The sequence below is a fragment of the Beta vulgaris genome, chromosome 7 (assembly GCF_026745355.1).
Source record: "Beta vulgaris subsp. vulgaris cultivar EL10 chromosome 7, EL10.2, whole genome shotgun sequence".
Taxonomy (NCBI): Eukaryota; Viridiplantae; Streptophyta; class Magnoliopsida; order Caryophyllales; family Amaranthaceae; genus Beta; species Beta vulgaris.
Genome location: NC_079208.1, coordinates 55,986,014 through 56,003,822, shown reverse-complemented (window position 1 = coordinate 56,003,822; position 17,809 = coordinate 55,986,014). Strand labels below are relative to the sequence as shown.

Sequence of the window (17,809 nt, the reverse complement as noted above, 5' to 3'; positions counted from 1 at the left end):
AGAAGCTTACAACTTCAGCTTTGATACTATCTTGAGTCTGACATCGGGTACCATCTTCAGAAAAGAGTACCTTGATAGCATTTTGACTATGTCTCATTTTAGTGTAAGCATGGAAAAACTTGGTGTTCGCATCACCCAAATTAATCCATAAAGCTCTAGATTTCTGCTGCCATATTTTCTCTTCAATATTGCTCCATTTTTCCAGGTCAAGCAACACCTGTTTCTCAACAGCAAGTAAATCAATATTATTTCCATCTACCGACATCCTATGCTGAACATTGAGAAGCTCAGCTCTGAGTCCTTCAACCTTTTCCGAAATCTTCAAGAATTGAGTGGAATTCAAATTTTTAAAAGCCGGCTTTAGAGCTTTCAGTTTATACCATATATTCAACAAGGGATTATGGTGCTTCCTTTGAATCCACCCCTGATGAATAATAGGAAAAAACTCCTCATGGTCAGAAAGAACGTTAAGAAATCTGAAGGGAGTCTTTCTTGTATTTGCTAAATGGAAGTCCAAAAGAAGAGGACAGTGATTAGACACTCCTTTCTCAAGCACCTCAACAACAATACCAGGATGCTCAGCAAACCACACCTCATTCCCGAGAAAATGGTCAATTCTAGTATGGATTCTATGTTCACCTTCTTGGTTATTGCACCAAGTAAAGTGGTTACCAACTGTGCGAATAGAATGCAAGGCATTCTGTTCCATACATTCAGTGAAATCTTTTATCTCAACCTCTGTTACCGGTTGCCCATGAAGTCTATCTTCAACAGATAGAATGGCGTTGAAATCCCCACCTAGCACCACCGAACCATTATGTGAAATAACATGAGAGATGAAACTCCACAAATCCCTTCTTAATTCATTAGAATTAAGACCATAAACAGCCACAAAATCCATAGTAATACCCGTCAACTTATCTACAAGATGACACCAAATACCTTGTGCATTCTCCTCCACTTTATCCACGTCTACAACTCTGGGATTCCAACTAATCCAGATTCTCCCATTCGTTGCAGACTCATAATTATGCATCACAGGCCAATGCCTAAAAATTTTCTGAGAAATTTTAGCAAACTTCTCTTTCTTGATTCGAGTCTCCAGTATAGCACAAACATCAAATTTATTATTATATTTTTCTGATTGAGTTAATTACCGTATCTAATTATGTACAATATTAACGAAATTAATTTTTACTAATAGTTTTTAATCACAAACATAAAAATTATTTACATTCAATAATCATTAATTGATTCTTAAATAATCCATAATAAATAAAAAAGCAGATGGGATGGAAAGGAGATTGAGGAGAGAGAATATATGGTGGAGTATAGTAAAAAGTAGGAAAGAGAAGGTGAAGATCTAAAATTATAGATCATCCATTAGGGGTGAAGAGATCATTAAAATCAATTGTGGATCATAAATGAGGTGGAAGAGTGAGAAATTAATAAAGTAATTGATGATCCCAAATTTGGGATCATCCATTGGCCATGCTCTAACACACGATAAGGGAATTACATCTTTCAAAAAAGAAGAAAAGATAAGAGAATTACACATACAACCTCATCAACATGTCAAAAAAAATTCCTATGAGGGGCATTTTGCCTTATAGTTTCCGAGTTTATGACACAAACTTTCACATGTAAAAAAAAAAAAAGACAAGTAGGAGATTCTCGAGCAATTTTTTTTTTTTGGCTAACTTTAGGTGTCATTAATGTGAGTGCAAATGAAGGAAAAGAAAGGCAGATGTTAGTAATATGCTGTAATTATTGGTTGTATCATCCTGTAAAAAAAAATATGTAATCTTAAGGACGGTTTATAAGATACTTAAAATGGAAAAAAAAAATGTATTAATTGATCATTTAATTTATTGCACCGGTGCATGCATAATATTTTCATAAATTCTTCATTTATTTCCATTTAAGGTAGTGTATTTACATTATATATGCAATTCATAAAGTGCATATAGCATAACCAATTAAATATATTATTGGTTGTATCGGTTTATCTCCCTAGTAAAATACAAAATATGATGTTATGTTAGTAATATCATCACTTGATATAAACCTTTTAATGAGCCGAGCCCGAATAATGTTAGGCTTGAATTGAGCTCGAGCTTCGAAAACAAGGCTCAACTCAAGCTCGTGGCTCGTCGAGCCTCAAAAACGAAGCTCGGCTCGAGCTCGTGTCTTTGAATGTGAGGTTTGGCTCGAGCTTGTTTAAGGGTCGACTCGAAACTGACTTGGTTGAACTTAGAAAATCAGGCTTTGAAATTTTACAGCCCAACTTAATCTTGTCAACTCAAATCTTTTATTCATTAAAGATTTAGATGTTGAAGAGTCAATCCCAACAACTAAGCTAGATCCAACATCTAAAACTATCTAAACATATGTAGGTACACTCATATTTATAGTGTTGAATTCCCAACACACTTTTTATTCCCTCGATGTGGGACATATGAAAGTTAAAAAGCAAAATCATCCAGCTACAAGCCTTGGCATAGATGATTTGAACTACTTCAGTTTGTAAAATATCCCCACCACCCATTCCAAAACAAACTTTTCAGCTACCTTAGTGGATCCTAATAGTTTTATTACATAATAATTAGATAGTATTTAAGTTATATGTTAGAAGCTTATAAGATTTGTGCAACCTATAAATTGTCAAATATTTTCAAAGTATAAATAACCTTCATCAAGAAAAGTTAGACATGTCAAACAATAAGTAAGGGAAAATAAGGGTGTTGTTTGTCTTTGAAATGATGTAGGGCACTTAATAATTTGCATAAATATTACGTAAGTAAGAAGTTTTCGAGCATCCTCACGAGCATCCAAGTCGAGCCATAGACGGCTTGGGTTTGGCTCGTTTATATACTGAGCCGATCCCGAACTCGAGTCGAGCCCGCTCGAGTCGAGTTTTGACCGAGTCGAACTCGAATAGTTTGCGAGCAGGCTTGGCTCATTCCCACCCCTAATCGTTGCCATGAATAGTGAGTGTGATTTCATGCTAAAATGATAGTAGAATTCAAGGCAGGGCTTTAGGGTAGCATTGTTGCTTCTTATACAACAATATCTCTTAAGTTGTTGCAAATAGATGATAATATATGATCCAATCAGTTACATTTTATATAAAAAAATTCTCAGCCGTATCTAACATATATATTAAAAGGCGTGCGTAACAACGTCGATGCGCCACGTGGCACTCTCCTCCTGCTACTAGAATTTTGCCATGTGCCTGTTAACCAACAAAGTCAAGTGGTCATTATTTAAAAAATAAATATGCTGAAGCCTGGGCTCGAACCTCTGACCTTACGTAAGGGTTTTCAAAGAATCACCATCTCATCTAACATTTCTTAATGATCCATGTTTCCACAAAATTAAAAATATGTGTTGTAATTAGTTAATGTTATTAAACATATCCCTTACATCCTTAAAAATAAATAAATTTGCATGTTCATTAGAATTAATTATGTATGCATGATACCATTTGAAGAGCAGTGTTGACCGCTACATCTACTACAGTCTTAACCACTAGGCTAAGTTATATTTATTGTTATTATCATAAAGTATTATATTAATAAATGATTTTTTTTCTTACCCGGGGCATAGCCCGGACATAATAACTAGTTTTAAATTTATACCATGTACGCAAAGACAAAGACAAATTAATGTCGTTTTGAGTCTTGTTTTAAAGACTCCAAGTTTCAAATGTACAATTTTCTATCATTGTTCATTAGAAAAAAAAAAAAAAAAACTATGCATTTTCCGTTAAGAAGTACTCTCTTCATTTCATTTTAATCTACACACTTACACTTTTCATGCATGTCAATACAAAACTTTAAGAACATATATCTTTATTTTTGTATTTGTAAAAATTATAAAAAATACATATTAATAAAATACATATTATGATGAATCTAACAAGATCTCACATGACTATATTTTATCCGCGTATAAAAATCACAATGATGGTCAAAGTGAAATTTGTCAATACTGTAAAATATCAAAGGTAACAATTAAAATGAAAAGGAGGGAGTGCAAATTAATTAGTGTATAGAAGATACATATGAACTGCTTATTGAACAAAAGAAATACAAGCCTCTGCTTGGGAAATAAGCCTCGTGAAGTCTAATGTGTTACCATTCTTTGAGACAACTTCTTAATGAGACAATACTTGTCAACTCGGATGAAACAAGTACCTCCATTATCCACCGCAGCAGGAAGTCCGGATTCTCTAGAGTTATACGAGAACTCTACAAGAATGGTTGAGATTAAGCTAATTCTATAAGTAGAATTCTCTTAAAACATTCAGACTTTGACAAAATTATTGAATCATCATGATAATATATATCTTTTTAACATATCTTATCCTATTAGCCGTTACGCCCAAGTTAGAGTATTGTTGCACTATCTAAAGCACCACTACGTAACCTTAAAACTTTTTATTAGCTTAGTTATTGTCCAAAAGTTTTCTCCTATTCCGATTTGTTGTATAATTAATACAAAAACATAAAATAATTATTATTGATTATCATTATTTATTAATTATTATTATTATTAATTTATGATTACTAATATTATTTATTTATAATTATCATTTAAATCTAAAAATATCCAAAATACTATCATTATTATTTATTATTGATTATTCCTTATTATTACTCATCATTATAATTATTATTTAATATTCATATTATTATTGTTTCAATATTATTTATATATTTATGATATTCAATTTAATTCAATTCAATTCAGTTCAACTGTTTTATATTGAAGAGAACATGCCCTAACTCAACAAGTAGAATTCTCTTAGAACTCTAGAAGATTCGGATTTGCTGTTTAGACAAAATTATGGAATTATCATGTTAAATGTTAATATCTTTTAATATATCTAATCCTATTGGCCGTTACTCCCAACTGGGAGTATTCCTATTCGGATTTGTTGTAGGATTATTTTTATTGCACTATATAAAGCACCAACTACGTACACCTTGAACATTTTATTAGCTTATACTATTCAAAAAAAAAACATTTTATTAGCTTATTGTCCAAAAGTTTTTGACTCTCTAATCTCTCTCTTTCATCTAGCATCACCGCCTACACACAACCTCAAGAACCACGCACCATTAACACCACCACCAAGACTACCACCACTAGTCTAACCACGACCGCATCGCGCCGACAACATAACGATGAACACTTTTACTGTTCCAACCGGCTACAAGTTCCGACCCACAAGTCAAATAATTCTTATCACACATCTTAAACCTATAGTTTTTGATGATTTAGAAAATTACTTACAAGCAATAATAATATACGTGAAGCTGATATCTATAGTTGTCATCCATCTGAGTTTATTTCAAGACTTGCAACACAACGATGACGAATATAAAATCGAACGTTATTTTTACACTACATTGAAGAAAGTTGGTGACAAAGATAGTAAGAATGGAAGAAACTACGTAAGAAATATTGAAAAAATTGGAAAGTGGCATGGTGAGTATACCAAGACAATTCTTGATGATCATGGTGAAGTTATAGGGTATGATAAATATTTCAAGTTTGTATCAGAAACAAAAGATGATAAAAGACGGAGGAATGGAATATGCATGAGTATTCTTTAAAACAAGAGCTTATACCAGAGTATATTGATGAAAAGAAGAAGAATTTAGTGGTATGTAAGATTGTCAAGATAGTGAAGGCTAATCGCATAGTCAAAAACAAAAATAGAGTGTTGATTCGTTTGAGATGTGCACAAGCACAACCTTGTTCTTGTCATGGTAGTAGTAATAATAATAATGACGTGATTATGATAGCGAATTATGCGGAACAACAACAACAACAACAACCAAGTGATCATGATCAGATTATTGTTAATCACTCGGAAGATAGTACTATTGTTGGTAGCAATGTCGTCAATAATGGTAGTGACATGAATATGATGAGACGAATTATGTCTTTATTGATCAACAAGAGGAAGAACTATCGTGGAAGAACCAACAATCAAGTGATCATATTATTGTTAATAACTTGGAAGATAATACTATTGTTGGTAGCAATGTCGTCAATGGTAGTGACATGAATATGATGACGGATTATGTCTTTATTGATCAACAAGATGAAGAACCATCATGGAATAAACAACAACCAAGTGATCAGATTATTATTAATAACACGGATGATAGTACTATTGTTGGTAGCAATAATGTCAATGGTAGTTACATGAATATGATATGATAACAACAGATAAAATCTTTACTACTGAAGAAGAGGAAGAAATATTATCAGGGAAGAACCAACAATCAAGTGATCATATAATTGTTAATAACTCGGAAGATAGTACTATTGTTGGTAGCAGCAATGTGAATGGTTGTAACTTGAATATGATGACGGATTATGTTGTTATTGCTGAACAAGAGGATGAAGAAGTATCATGGAAGAACCAACAACAAAGTCAAAGTGATCAGATTATTATTCTTAACAATAACTTGGAAGATGTCAATGGTAGTAACGTGAGGATAGACCAACTATTTGATTATGAAGTTCAATGCCGTAAAGTACGTAAAGAAGGAGATATATTTGTACATTCATTATTGATCACTGAGGAAGAGCAAGATGATTTGATCAGAGAATACCAACAAACTCAGCACGCAGGAGAATGAAATTTCGTAGTGATTTTTTTTTTAGGGGAATTTTGGTAGTCATATCATTTTGATAGTTTCACGTAATTCTTTTGATTTAGCACGTTAGATTTTTTATGTTTTCTGTTTCATTCAAAATCTTTGAGAAGCAATAAAATTTGGTATTTGTGTTATGTTTCGTGCCTAGATATGTTTTCAAGTAAGCAACTTTATAATATATGACTTTGATAGCCACAAATCTTATGTCTTGTTCAGCTGGTTTTAAAATGTATGCAAAAGTTAATTAGTTGTATTAATATATAAACAAAATTCATTCTCAATTATCCTTAATCTATTGCAAAAAGATCGAGATATTGAAAAAGTAGATAGATTATTAGCATTTTAAAGCATTTTAAAGGTGCAATTATGCAAGCTTAATATAGATTATAAAGAAGAGTGCGTGTACAAAAATAGAGCACCCGTAAGAAGTGGTATCGTGTTTGATGTATGTACATAATGAGAGAATAATGATAGTGATATCAAAATGTATGGCTGGTTTAATTAGCAGTAACTATTTTTAAGTCAAGTGCAATTTTTCCATGAATTAGCCTGATGCACCATTACATGTAATTACATATGATGAAACATACTCTTAGCTTTAAACTCTCCCCGGCCCTAATCTTTCTCAACTCTTTGTAGCTTTACTCCGGCCTCTTTTTCCACATCCACCATGCATGATTTCTGTATAAGTTGGTACAAGTTTGCAATAGTAACTTCGAACTATTAGTTTGAAATATGTTATAAGCTAGAAAAGTCACTCTTATATATACCGCCATTCTCTCAACCTCATTTTTCTATAGTTACTCCTACATATATCAATAGTATGAGGCTATGAGTAACTCTTGTAGCTTATAAGTTGGTATTTTATCTCGCTACTTGAAATTGTTTGGAACTTATGTTTATAGCTTATTCAAACTAATATGAACTTACTGATTTGGAGCCTTACAAACAAACTAATAATCAAGAAAATACTACTAAGTGTATGTGGTGTATGACAATTGATACAGAGTCTAATTATTGGTTGTGAGTGGTATGTATTATGTATATACGAGTGCAATCTTCACTGCTGCATGGTGGAAATGGAATGTAATTTTCATGGTGGTGGAAAGGTGGTCTATTAATAGTGTTTCATGCTTAAATACCTCTTCTAAGTTGTTGCTTCTTATACAACAATAGGGGTACTTCTAAGTTGTTGCACATAGATGATCAAATACAATACAATCGTTTACATTCTATAAAAAATTCACAGCCATATTTTTAAAATTTATATCATATGTAGGCAATGGCAGAGTTCTTCTGTCTTTTAATGACTTCAAGTTTCAAAAGTATGCAATATTAGTTGAAAGTATGGATATGGAAGTAGCAAACTTATACCATCTCGGTTTTTAGTTGCAACATTTGATTATATTAATGCACTCACCAAAAAGTCATTTGTTGCAACTAAAAAAACAGAGGAAATATATAAAAGTTCAAAATAAAAAAAAGAGTAAAAGTAATGATGTAGCTTAGAAAAGAATTGAAGACATACCCAGCAAATAAATATGATAAAGCATGACATCTTTCAAGTCATGAAACGCAACAATTAGTGATTTGTACAAAAGGATAGAAATGCTTGGATAGATGGAAGTAGTAACTACAATACACTACTATCCTAGAAATTCTTGCCAAGATGAAGCCATCAATTCCCCATAGTAGAAGCTTCAGCTAAGTTTGCTACCTTGCAGCACCATTTCAGTTTTTACAATGACAATGTCTTCGGAAGTCACAGCTAGATATTTACGACATAAACCTATGCATAAAAACATCAAATCCAAAAGCTCCTTACAGTTAACATTAACATGTCAGCCAATACGGGCAGATCTCCTCAATCTAGTTCTCTGAGACGAACTAGATCCTACATTATCTGGATCCTGAGTCTGGGACTGACAGTTCCTTGTTCTCTTCCTCTGAGAAGATCTATTAGAAGGTTGGCTCTCTGTTTGCTCATTCAACTCATCCTCGTTATCGACCAATTCTTCTTTGGTAACGGTATATGGCCAAGGTTTGTGACAACCAGGAAAAAACTTTTTCGACCTGAAAATGATACATTTGAACAGCTTATTAAACAAAAAAAATAGCCTCTGCCTGGAAAATAAGGCCTCGTGAAGTCTAATGTGTTACCTTTCTTTGAGAAAACTTCTTAATGAGACAATACTTGTGAATTCGGATGGAACAACCTTCATTCGGGGATGAATCTGCCTGTTGGCAACAATGCAGCCAGGTATGTTAGATTGAAGGGGGAAACAGTCTACTAGAAGTAGAACAAATGCAAGCTCTTCAGTTCTGACATAAAGAAATAGTCAATCACAATGATAGCTTAATTATATTCGACAGTAATATCAAATGAAATCTAGAGCACAAAATTAAGAGAAAGCAGAAACTCATTTGCATTTCCATTGATCTATATAATAGTTCACCTGTTAAAAAAAAGTATAGTCACAAAGGCAAGAAGACACAATACAGAATTGGAAACTATCCATTTTTATAATACAGCTTCTCATGAACATATAGTCAGTTCTATAAGAAGAAATTTAAAAGGGAGAAAATTTACTCCAACTAGAGAGAAAAAGGGAAGATTAGGAGATGAAATAAACTTTAGTAAAAAGATCAACTCACCTTCACACCAGCCTCATTGCAAACATCACATGAAGGGATCTCATTAAGGCGGAACCAACTTCGAAGATCAAGGAACGATCTAATACCAAATCCAATATTACCATCTAGATTGGAAACCATCCATCACGAACAAGCTCCTCAAGAGCTTTTTCTTTCTGAGACATTGAGAAATTCCTCAGTGCAGCAGGCACATCCTGGAACTGTGATTCTGATTGTGAACCACTTGGAACCTGTTTTTTCGCCATAACAACTATCAACCACCAGAATAAGTGCCTAAGAATGTGGACTAGCATAAGAAAGAAGCCACTGTAAAACCTATCTATTTGATCAAGCAAAAGGAGAATTACAAGTCACTAGTTAACGATTTGACCCATGAGCAAGATTACTGCAAGGCTATCATAAGTATCTAACATAGTTTGCAGTTAAGCCTCTGTATTTTGCAATCACATTATGCTCTTGATAACAAGTCCATAGATAACAAATTGACCCATGAACAGATCTCATTGCCTTTTGACCTGTCTCTATCTCTTTCATAGTTTCATCCCCGTAAGGCCCTAAGACACCTTTTCCCTCCCAAGAAAAGAGAGAATATTGTGAGACCAAATGACTAGAAAGCAATAGTAAATCATAAAGAGAAAATAAATGTAATAAGATTAATGACAAGATGCTTTAATAGTTATCAGTAGTTAAATTTTCCAAAATTCCAAAGTCATTCCAGAGTAATTGACGAACCTGACTGTCCAATCTTGTATGGAAGGCATCAATATTAGTGATGAAACCCTGGCCAGCAGCATCTTGTACAATTGCTTCTATCTGTCATTTGACATTGAAAGTAAAATATCCAGCAATGAACTATGATTTGGAGTAATTTGTCAGTTTCCATCATAAATCTCACAAGTCAAAACAACCAAGCAACCCAAATCATCTCTGGCACCTAACAACCAATTCCCAACCAAACCATCGACATAATGTTGTGGAATCAACAACTTTTAGCTCAAAAGCATACATTTCACATTCAACGAGAAGAAAACCGATCAAAAAAATTCACGTTATAACCTAAAATTCACACATACCCACTACCCCTTCTTTCCAAATATAAGGCACCCCACGATTTCGATACATATCTTTGATGAAATTCATAAAAACTCACCACCAAATTTCTTTTGAGGTCCTACTTCCACAATTCTCTCCATTGATGCGACCACTCAACTAACTTAGGTCATTCCATAATTTCACTTAAGATAAAATGTGTTACAATCTTTCCATCCAAATTGCCAATGCAATGTCATAACTAACATTTTCTGAAAACTTGAGCATTACCTTGAAAGAAATTCCACCTCAAAACTATTCTCCCCCAAATTAAAACATATAAATTCAAACAATTCAAAATTTAAACTAGTCTCATATACATAAAATAGCATAAAGAACTAAATTAAATGAAGAAATGAAGCTTACAATTCCCTTGTAAAAGGCAGTTTGAGGAACAGAGTATTTAGAGCCGAGTTTCGATTGTTCACCTCAACATTGTTAACAACACCATAATAAACAACACCATCGTACTGGTTTCTAGTTTCTACAAGCTCGCAACTCAAATTGAACAAAGGAAAGTTCTTTGTTTATCTTCAATAGATAATCATTAAACAACTTATCGTTAACACCTGTAAAATTGTAAGAAATTACTAATAATTACAGAGAAATTAGTGTTCGCAATTTACTACAACTGCAAAAATTGACGGGAAGAAGAAAAAAAAACCTGGCTTTCTTCCAGTTACGCCCTCGAAGATTTTGTGAAATTCATCTGATTTAAGAGGTCCGCGAGAAAGTAGAGACTGAACTAGAGTGTGGGATTTCCAGTTCAATTCCGGCATTTTCAGGCGAATTCGAAGCTACCTGAACCCTAATTTGCGACAAGGAGTGAAATGGAGAAAAGGGAAAGTGAAATGTGATGGAAAACCCTAATTCTTAAAGTTTCTTTTGGCGCCAAATATCTATATATTGCTAGCAAATATCTGAACATTTATTACATTTGATTATTTTGCACCAAAAAATTTGTGGCTTCCATGCCTTTCTCCATAACCATGATCCATGATTATTTAGAGAATTTGATATCAAGATCAATTTATACGATTCTATGATGCTATTTAGTGTCATTTTTCTGATTATGCTCATTATTGCAGAAAATATGTGTATAATTTAAGGTGTGTTTAGTTCAACCAATTTTGATTTATCTTTATCTTATTGTCAAATTTGATAGAACAAAAAAAAAATGCAAGGGTCTGACAAATCAATAACGAGGATGAGAGATTGGTGCACTTATAAACCTTAATAATACTTCATCTATTTTATATACTTGACATAAATCTTTTTACACATTTTCAATGTATTTTTTTAACCAATAATAATCCTAATTTCCTATAAGTAAAAGTTACAAAAATTTGATATTTCAAAAGTATTTGTCGAGACAAATTTAACAAAATTTCACATAATTGTATTTTTCTTAACGTGAAAATCACAAAGCATCATCAAAAGAGAGTGTGTATATATTGAGAAAAGCAGATACCGTGTCAAGTATTAATTTTGAAACGGAAGAAGTGTATATATGTATAACTTAGATCAGTGCGTTTTCTATGTGGTTGCGCGCGCAAGATCTCTGTTATCTCATCTTTAAAAGGTCATATCTTACTTGTTCTTAATAGATAGGTATTAAGTTTTTGATCAGGTGTAGGAAAAAAAATTTCGAGCCAAATTTTCATCTAACTTGAATAATCTTCCACTATGTTGAGCGTGTTGTGAAAAATATCCATTTGAAATTGATCCTTATGCAAAAACCTTACCTCGTGCACAAACCCTCCCAGAACATCGTTTTTTGCCCAGATGAACCTTTCCATGCCTGGGTGTATAGGATGATGACCTTGGAGGCACCACCTAAAGCATAAAAACATGCAAAAGGGTGCATTAGTAAGTTTTTAAAAGATAGCTAATATATTAATGAATATGTGAACAAATAAAGTTACTCGTAGGAATAAATATCGTTGTACTGACGACTCTTAATAATAAAAAAAGGCGTTATTCTTATAAATAAAAAGTGGTTAGTTTAATTTTATAAAAAAAGGGGGACATTAACTAGTTTACTCTTATGACGAATGATCAAGGTTACTTGTACGAATGAATGACGTTACTTTCGTTAACTATTGAGGTTACTCGTATTATTGATTGGGGTCGACATCGTCATATATATAGTTGAATGTGTTACTCGTATGAATAAATCTGGTTACCTAAGCGGATGAGGTTACTCTTAACAATTAAAGGGGTTATATGATAAAAGAATATAGTAATCAGTTTACTAGATCTTATGAACGGATGTGTTATTATTATGTTGATATAATTTATTTTACTAATTACTCTTATTATTATTATTATTATTATTATTTATTTTTATATAATTACTGTTAAGTATTATTATTATTATTATTATTATTATTATTATTGTTGTTTCTATATATTATTTTGTTTATTATAGTTTTACTCATTATTATTACTATTATTAGGAGGAGGAACAAGGTTTAGGTCAAAACATAAATAAACGCACGATTTTTAGCCCATAAACCAATCAAATCGCGTCAAAACGGTTTATGATGTAATTTTCGCGGTCCGATCCAATCATTATTTTTATTAATAAATATTATTATATTATTAAATCTAATTATATATTAAAATAGTAATATTAATTTTCTTCTTAGATATTATCGTTATTATATAATCATCATCAAGTATTAAAATATTAATACAAATAATATAAAATAATTATTATAATTATCATTATTATTACTATTAATTAATGATTATTAATATTATTTATTTATAACTATCATTTTAAAATATCCTAAATACTATTATTATTATTATTATTCATTAGTATTACTTATCATTATAATTATTATTTAATATTCATATTCTTATTGTTTAAATATTATTTATATATTTATTACATTCAATTTAATTCAATTCAATTCAGTTTAGTTCAGTTCAGCTTAGTTCAGTTCGTTTCAGTTCAGTTCAATTCACCTGTTTTATGCCAAAGAGAACATGCCCTAAATGTGGTTATTTTTGTGAACATCTGACATTGTTCATATTAAAATATTTTAAAATATACTAAACCGTTAAAATATGATACTAAAAGATTGTTGGAGTCAACCTTTTATATGACACACCTAGAGATGGCAGTGGGTAATGGACCCTACCTGGATCCATATCAATTTTTTACGGATCTGGACCCTCAATTTTGAACCTTATGGATCCGGGTAGGATCTGGATCCTCTTTGGAAAAAACGGATTTGGGCCGGATAATAAACTATTACCCAGATCCGTTTACCCATTCTTATAATATTACTATTATAATTTAATATTGTAATATTAGTTATTGCAAGTAATAACGAATTTTTGCTTAAATTTTGAATTAATGTGCGAATTTACTGGATTATTGATTTTAAAAATCGATTGATAGTTATTAATCATCCAGAAATAGTTGATTAATTTACAGTTTGATAATTAAGTAGTTCATGAAAATGGTTGCAATGGTTATTTGTCAGAAATTAAATGTAATTTTTGGTTCATATTAGATGACTTTATTGTTTAAAATCTTTTATTATTGTTAAAATTAGGGTAGGTTGAACAAAAAAGGCAAGGATCCGTTTCGGATTCATTTAGGACCCGGATCCGTAGGATCCATACGGATCTAGATCTGGATCCTCATTCTAATTACGCAATGGATCCGGGTAAGATCTGGATCCTTGCTTAAAAAACGGATTCATATTAAAAGATAAATCAAACGTAATTTAAAACAATAGTGTCTGCTTTATAGTCATCACTTCGGGCCTGTTCTCTTCGGCATAAAACAGCTGAACTGAACTGAACTGAACTGAACTGAACTTATCAAAGCTGAACTGAACTGAACTGAACTTATCGGAGCTGAACTGAACTGAACTGAACTTATCAGAGCTGAACTGAACTGAACTGAACTGAACTGAACTGAACTGAACTGAACTGAATTGAATTGAATTGAATTGAATTATATTACATTGAAATAAATTGAATGTAATAAATATATAAATAATATTTTAAACAATAATAATATGAATATTAAATAATAATTATAATGATAAGTAATAATAATGAATAATAATAATAGTTGTATTTTGAATATTTTTAAATGATAGTTATAAATAAATAATATTAATAATCATAAATTAATAATAATAATAATTAATGATAGTAATGATAATTAATAATAATTATTTTATATTATTTGTATTAATATATTAATACTTGACGATGATATATAATAACAATAATATCTAAGAAGTAAATTAATATTACTATTTTAATAATTAATTTAATAATTTAAAAATATTTAGTAATAAAAATAATGATTGGTTGGACCGCGAAAATTATACATAAACCGTCTTGACGCGATTTGATTGGTTTATGGGCTAAAAAAAGTGGGTTTATTTGTGCTTTGACCTAAACCATGTTCCTCCTAATAATAATAGTAATAATAATTAGTAAAGCTACAATAAAAAATAAATAGAAACAATAATAATAAATAATAATACTTAATAGTAATGATATATATTTAAATAAATAATAATAATAATAGTAATTAGTAAAATAAATTATACCAACATAATAATAATAATATTTAACAAAATGGTTATAAAAGAATAGAGCTGAACTGAACTGAACTGAACTGATCTGAACTGAACTGAACTGAACTGAACTGAACTGAACTGAACTTATTGGAGCTGAACTGAACTGAACTGAACTTATTGGAGCTGAACTGAACTGAACTGAACTTATTAGAGCTGAACTGAACTGAACTGAACTGAAAATAAGCTGGGGAGAACAGGCCCTTCTCCCCTAAAACAGTGGTTTTCCAAAGGAAAATATATATCAAAATATTATTCATCTAACATTTGTAAAAAACGAAAATGGATTGATATCTATAAGATAATAAAGGCAATGAATGCAAATTTAATGTCATTCTATGATCCTGCATATCAAATTGATTTTTGGTGAAAGTAGTTGATGTCAAGAATCTTAGGCATAACATGCAAGTATAAAAGGAGCACATATGGCCGTTATGTTCAGTCCTTTTACAGCAATTTCATGAAAAATAATTGACATATTACATACATAAATCTAGTCCTACGATGAAATCATTAGGATATGTCACTCTTATATCGATTCTAGTCATTCTTGTGAGTTCTTCAGGTAATATTTACTCATCATTTCAATTCATTTCTTTTTAAAATCATAGCTTGGTCATATTAGTATTTGTGTGTGCAAGGTAATAGTTTTATAAATATAAATTCTACTTATTATGATTATTACATCTTTCATCACCCTAGGAAGATATTTTTAACAAAGAAAAGAATATTGATTTTTGTTTGGTTGACCTTATTGGTTTAAATATAAGAATAAAAAGAGGAAGTAATAAAAGAAACTTGAAAATTTATAAAGGTACTAATTGACAAAAATATACACCGTCCTAATATTTAGGTAAGTTGCACAATACCATCAAATAACTTTTCATACTTCTTAGAAAATGAGATTTACCATTTGTTAAACCTTCCATGCTCAACCAAACCAACATTGATTATCAACAATTACTTTTACAGGGAAATTATTGATGATTTTTTTGTTTATCAATTATAGGGTATAAAAATTCTTATGTTTTACTTTCTTTTCTTTGACGGGAAACTTATTTTTTACTTAACATCTCCCTAATTTTATGTTTATGATCAAAATTACTTCATTTTATAAAAACACAATATAAATAAGGATATAAGTCAACTTTATCGATTCAACGAATGTATAAATGATTATACTATTTAATCCTTAATGTTTTAAGTTTTTCTTTGTAAATGTAAGAAATTTCATTGTAGATCAACCCAACTATCTTTAGCATTTACAATTTCTCATATATAATCCTATACAAAAACAGGTACACTAACAAGACAATTGGATTCCTCCAATGAACAACTTCACTATCAAGCCTACTCAACTGATGAGCAATTTATTACCTGTGTAACTGATCCTACCACGTGTGACCAAGACACGTGCAGTGACTATTGTGTGCGAGCTTATCACTTGGACCATGGCACGTGCAAGTCTACATTCACATGCTGCTGCTATCCATAAACAAAAAGATTGGAATCACACGTGGATCATTAAAGTTAATTTATTACCCATGCTTCTTGATTTTATGGTTAATCATAGTCTATTTCTTCTAAATTTCCAAGGAAAATAAAGCTATTCAAGAAAAAGTATGGTAAGCAAGAATTCTCATGTTATATAATTGTCATTTAGGAATATTTTTTTGATTGAGGAATCAATTAGATATTTTAATGTTAGAGGTACTTGAGAAATGAGAATCAATCTTTTATTAGCCATACTCTAAAGTGAATTTGTTAGGTCATTGTTAATTTATGAGGTGGTTTTATAATATTAAAGCGCCATTAGTTGTTATCTATATATATATATATAAAACAAGGTTCAATTGGCTTATGTGTCAAGCTAATGCTCATTTTGCCACATGTCATCACTATACTTATTCTTATTCTTTTAGTGCCACGTGTACAATGGATCAATTACAATCTTATAAATTTGGTAAGTTTAACTCAACAAATGAAATTGCTTTACAATCATATTATTTACGGCACAGTTGCTAACTAATAGTAAACAATATTAATATTGATAAAACTTACTATTTTACATTACCATTTATGTAACTTATCAAAAAAATAAATGTTATTATATAAGATGTTCATGTAATCACACCCTAATATAAACTGATTTTCTTCCACTTCTTTCTTTACACGAAAAATAAAAAAAATTCAAATGAATCTCAAATAAAAAAAATAAAACTACCATGTTAGCACAAAAACAAAATGGCGTTACCGTAAACAAAAACAAAAAAGATGAAGTTTACTACAAAAAATTTAAATTCATAAAACCCTAAATATTTAACAATGGAACAAACTTATATTGTCTATTTATTTTTTACTAACTTTAAAATTATTGTGTCACTCACCGGTAGAAATCATCCTTATTTCAATAATCTTAATTCTAAATTTTTTTTATTCGATGGGTAATTTTTAAATTCCTAATTGACAGTTATACTACTAATATATTGAATTAATTTTCACTAACTGTTAAAACTTAGAATCTTAATTTTTTCAATAAATTTCTCACTCACTAACTGTAATAAATTACAAAATTTTCAATACATTGGCATATTGACTATTTCATTCCAACCTTAGCTTATATTATTGATTTTTCTCACTCACTATTATCAATTTTAAGAATTATATGACTCATTTTATATATATATATATTATATAATATATATATATAATATATATATATATAAACTACATGGAAACATAAAATCAGTTCAATTTCATCATAATTAG

The 17,809-nt window shown here is 30.7% G+C and overlaps 1 pseudogene; it reads right to left on the bottom strand.

The window, feature by feature from the left end:
• Positions 1-8,196: 8,196 nt before the first annotated feature.
• Positions 8,197-11,415, bottom strand: LOC125492056 (uncharacterized; annotated as a pseudogene).
• Between the last annotated feature and the right edge of the window lie 6,394 nt (positions 11,416-17,809).